The following is a 6,046-nucleotide window of genomic DNA, read 5'->3' on the forward strand; positions in this document are numbered from 1 at the left end:
AATAAAATATATAAAAACATAATTTTAAACCGATGTGTGGCATTGGCAACACACGGCTCAACAAGCTGATAAATAGCCTATACGTAATTCTCTCTGCTGAAAATCTATATCTTTCATAAAAATACCCATCATCATTTAATGTTAACAGGGTTCTTGGTCTCTAAATCTTTTAACTTTTCTGAGCGCACCTCTCTCTCCGCGCACCGAGCTCCACCGGATCGTCTAAAAATGGCGACACCATTATCAATCGAGTATTAATTGGTCAGTATGCAGTGCTTTTACCAGAGGTGTATAGTCCAGGTGCCAGAAAGTAGAAATCCTGTCCAGCAGCTGTCCCAACCATCACTAAACCAGCTCCTCTACCAGTTAGATGAGCTCGTTAGTGAAAACACCTGTTCTAGATGTAGAGGCAGATCCAAAAACATGGCAGGATTTTTACTTTCTGGCACCTGGACTATACACCTCTGGCTTTTACACCAGTTGATCTCTAATCTCCAACATAACCTGCTCCCGAGCAGGTTAGGTGTTCAGCATAAGTTACCATGGCGATTGAACCCGGTAACAAATGATCCAACGTCGTGATACAGAAAACCCTGGGCTGAACCAGAACTTACCTCATTAACGCCAAATCTTGCTTCGTAGTACAGGCCTCTAATCAGCGGGAGAATGGTAGGTTGATTTCCCGATCTTGATAAATGACTCGTAGTCACATGCCATCACCGTCCAATATCAACTACATTAAGCAAAACTAATCTGTAAAACAAACAATAAAGCACACATTTTACGGCGCTGATGGGGAATCAGCTGGAGAGTTACCGCACCTTATACAACATCTACTGCCTACTAGAACTTCCTATGTGTTGTGTCTTATTTGATGTTGTTTGACTTCCTTCCTTATGTTTTTTCCCGCCTTTGTGATTGTGTGTTCACCCTGATGTGTTCCAGCTGTTCATCTGCCCTCAGGTCACCTGTCTGTCGTTACAGCCCTCGTTGCCTCGTATATTTAGTCTGTGTGCTGCAACACGCAGTTCCTGAAATGGTCACATTATTTTGATTCATTGATTTGTGTACAGGTCACTATTTTCTCATTTATTTCGTTTACAGGTCACAATTTGCGAACGTTACCATTTCACGAACTGCCATGACACTGGGCTGCTCTGGGGGACGCAAAAACGGGGAAATTAAACACCACAACGGGGAAATTAAACGCCACACGCTGGCGACAACAACAGGACGGACTGCCACATGCGGCCACAGGGACACGATCCGCGGTCTCTGTGGCACGCAACTAGTGATGGTCAAATGAAGCTTCGCAAACCAGTGTATTTACTTTTTGAGCTCACTAGATGGTGCTCTCTGTTCAACAAAGGGTTTGAAAACCCATTGAATTGCCATTCATTTCACCTTTTTCTTTGAACAGAGAGCGCCATCTAGTGAGCTCAGAAAGTAAAGACACTGGTTTGCGAAGCTTCATTTGACCATCACTACACGCAACAACGGGGACATTGAGCGCCACACGCCGGCCACAACAACGGGACGGTTGAGGATGGGAACAGAAGAAATGGGAAAGGAACCGTCACACGCAGGACAAGAGAATAACGCAGAATAGAACTGCAACACGCGGGACGCGATCCCCAGTCTCCGGGGTGAAAGTCCTGTATTGTTTGACCCATCCACCACCCCGGCCAACCTCCCTGTGTGGATTTTCTGCTCTTCGTATTACTCCCTACCGTTGTCGTTCTGTGATCACAAACTATGCTTCCCATTTAAATACAAAAATTAAAATTTGTGATCACCACACGAAAAAAAATGACATAATCGTGTCCTGTTCACGAATCAATAGATTCAATAATGTACCCACTTCACGAACTGCCATGAGACTGGGCTGGTGTCAGTTCGTCATCCTATCTTGTGTTAAGAGGTTCTGCCTATGTGCTGACAGATTTATGTTTATTTACTGGAAAATAATAAGAAAAAACATAATTATCAATCTTATTATCAATATTCTAGTTGGCCTCGACCGAGTCCTGCATAACATACATTTTTTTCTAAAGTAACTTCGTCCTTAAAAACAAAACCATTGAAGAGCGCTTGTTCAGAAAACAGCTATTTGTTTATTAAAAAAATCCATCTAGAATGGGCATTGACATTGGTTGCCTGGTATATGCCTGGCTTCATCATATGAGGAGGCATCGTTCATTTTCATTTAGGCCACAGACACACATGTTGCTGATCACTTTGTAGTATGGATTCTTCAGGACAAGTATTAAGTTCAACAATGAGAATATATCAATTATTTCAGTGGCACCTGTGTTGCTTGTTAATAAAGTTAATAATATGGCCTAATTTGATCCTACAGTGCTTTTTGAAAATAATGCTAAATGTTCCATCTGCATTGATGACACTTCCACCACATTCACATTATGAAAACTTTAAAAAGATGCTTCGTATTATTAATTCGGAAATAAATAAGTCTTGAGAAGCCTTTTACTCGAACATCATCAGCAGGTATATCAACAATTCTAGTGCCTGATTTACTTCTGTTGAAAAGTGAACCTACAGAGTTACGTCATGACCAGTTTATTAACTGACTCAGTTTGTGCAAGTATCTGTCCTTGTTACACACCTACTCGACATACACACACATAATAAGTTATAACTTATTGTCATTTGTTATTATATTATTTGTTTGGTTTGGTGTCCAGGCAAGGAATACTCAATCATATCATCTGAATTCTTAGCTGCTGGTCAACAAATGCCTCAAAGTTATATTAACAGTCATCTCGTAGGTATCAGAGTATCCTATGTTCAACTCTGCAAATCAAAATACTTTTTCATCATCTCTTATTGCTTAACCCTAACCCTAGTTTCTCCCTCTGACCCTAACTAATCCCTCCAATCCTAAACTTAACCCCAGACACGACCTTTCTGGATGATGTAAGGCTTGTACCACTGTTGATTTTTTAGTTTTTTTTAAAAAAGAAGCCCTGCTGCTTTAACAGAGTGGCCCCATGTAAATGAATGAGAGGGCTGTGTTTTTTCACAGACTTAATCCTGCTTCACACCTCAGAAACGGTTATCACTTAGTGAGATATTGGCATAATTGGAATATTTTACAATTGTGCCAATACCTCACTAAGTGATAACACCCCCAGAGGTCATTACGAGTATCTGGTTCTGTCTCTGACACTGATCAATGCCCTGCAGGTTAGTGAACCTCAGAGACACGGTAAACAAATGTGTCTTTGTCTATCTGTATGATGCGGGCCCCGGGGGGTTTTTCTTTTTCCCAAAATTTCTTCCCCACCAAAAAAAAAAATTCAAGGCCCCTCCTTGTTTTCCTTTCCCCCAAAACCATTTTCCCCCCCCCCCCCCCCCCCCCCCTCCCACCCACCCTTTTTTTTGTTAGCTTTGACTATTACTGAAGTTTTGTTTTTGTTCTGGAGTTTTCCCCAGGCTATTATGGTCTCTTGTCATTTTTGTTGACCGGTCCAAATCACATCACTTAGTGTAAAAAAAAAAATCAATAAAAAGACATGACGTTGCATTATGAATAAGTCTAATTTATGATCATATTTCATGCTACTTTACAACAAATCACCATGCTATGTTAAATAGAATGATAAAATTAAATTGCAACCCATCAGATTCCAGATAGTTTGTAAAACTTTAATTTCCTCTGTCCTATGATCACAATGAACATGTTTCCCTGGAAATGCAGCAGCAATTATTTGATTAACTGTAGATAATCCTGTCTTTTCAAATTATCTGTTGTTTAACTTCTTGCCTAAAAAGACTTCATATTGCTTAAAAAACTTGTGTCAAAGAGACAAGACATTTTCTACAGGAATCAAATATGAATGGCACTTAAATGAAATGATTAAAACAACTTTTTTTGCTACGCTGAAAGGGAAGATTATGTTGTACGGACATTTTTATCGGAAAAGCAACAGCTGATGTTTTCCTATACTGAATACATACATATACATGAAAGTGGTGCTGTTTAGGAGAATATTTTGTTGTTGTGTAGGGTTAAAATATTTCATATCACAAAGAAAAATGGTTCCCTGGGAAAAAAAGACTGCATAAGTGTCATACATGTGTGAATTTAAAGCTTGCATTAAACTGGGTGATTAACTAGAAACAGTATACGGTGCTTATTATTCTTTCTTTCTTTAAATGCAGCAGCATCAGAGAGACAAAATAAGATAAAGCTGAAGCACAGGTCTTTCAATTGTTGATCATACACAATTTAGACTTGCAGACAAGGAAGTATATCGTCATTTTCTGTATTTGATCATTCACTCACTGAACATCAATAACATATTCATTCATTGATCCTTAGAAAAAGTCTGATCTCAGTCCCTCCACCGCCTCTCTAAAGCATGTTGGTCTCAGAGGAGCCAGGCTGCAGTATCTGAAGAGTAACTATGAGTTTAACTGATTTTCTAAACCAGGGGTAAAACAAGGCATAGATCACAGGGTTTAGACAAGAGTTAGAATAATACATTGGGACCACAAAGGATGCAAATGAAACGGTGAGCAATGTATCACCTGCAGTAGCTAAACTGTAATATGGGCAGAAACATATTAGAAACACAACTACAAGAACACTAAGATTCCTGGCTGCTTTCAGCTCTGATTTCTTTGCCTTTGGAGTCACTGAAAGCTGGAGTGTGACAGCTGTAATGTGAGAGCGCATGGCACGAGCCTGAGACACAGCCACGGCAAATACTCTGATACAGAGCTATGATGACAGTAACTGGAACAAGAAAGGTAATGCAAAGATCAACAGTCAATGAGATAGGGTCATAAAAAAACACACATGCTCCGTAGCAGGATTTATACCTCCCTGGTTGAGTCGGGACATCCTTTAAAAAGAGAAGGCTGTAGGAAACAGCACAGAGCCAACACAGACAAACACAGAGTTTAACTCTTCTCCCGGTGACATTAGTGGTAGGGCTGCACGATTATGGCCAAAATGATAATCACGATTATTTTGTACAATATTGAGATCACGATTAATTATCACGATCATTTAACCAAAACTAATTTTATTGTCATATAGGCTAATTATAACTGGTTTTACATCCATATTCTGCTACATTCCTACTAATACATCATTGTGCTACATTCCTCCTTTATTGAAGGATACTGTGAAGGAGTATGCCATTTCAGCTGTTGTGCGACCGCTTTTCACACATGCACGTTTGCCGTAAGGTATCTACCTGATGAAATAGCAACACGGATTTCATTGGCTCATTACACTGCTACTTACATGTCTGCGTTGCGCACTGATGCTCCGAAACCCACGTTAGAGACAACATAAACATTGCTGCATGTCACGCTAGTAAACACTAATAACACGTTACACAGCAGGTTATGTTAGCTTACCATTAGCTAGCTACAGTAAACACTAATAACACGTTACACAGCAGGTAACATTAGCCTACCATTAGTTAGCTACAGTAAACACTAATAATGATCCTGTATTATTATTATTATTATTATTATTAGGGGCCAAGCAGAAAAGCTGCGTGGAACCTATTGTGTTTGCCTGTATTATTTCTTCTTCCTAAGAAATCCATGTTTCCATGCAAAAAAACTCACCAAACTTTGCCCTTTGTCCTATGCTAAACTTAATCAGTAATAATTGTGCATGATGGTGGCGCTACAGCAGCCATCTAAAATTCTAAACTTTAAAAATTCATAACAAATCAGCCGGACATGCTACAAAGTCACAACTTATGCCAAACTGTAGCCCCAATAGAGCAGACACTATGCTCTGCTGTTACCTTGTAGCAATTTTGAAGTCCATCACTCTCTTCTTATACCTGTCTCCTCCCACATTTGTTTCAAGTCACACCCAATTCGGGCAACTCCATCTCCAGACTGTCCCCCACAAATTTACCTTTCAGATTTTTGATTCAACAAACATTTAGCGCATTGTGCATTAAAACATTTTAGATGTTTCAGAGCATAAATTCCATAAACACCTCCAACTCAAATCTCAAATAAAAATGTGTTCTTAATATTTAATCAGCGC

The sequence above is a fragment of the Perca fluviatilis genome, chromosome 12 (genome assembly GCF_010015445.1).
Source record: "Perca fluviatilis chromosome 12, GENO_Pfluv_1.0, whole genome shotgun sequence".
Classification (NCBI taxonomy): Eukaryota; Metazoa; Chordata; class Actinopteri; order Perciformes; family Percidae; genus Perca; species Perca fluviatilis.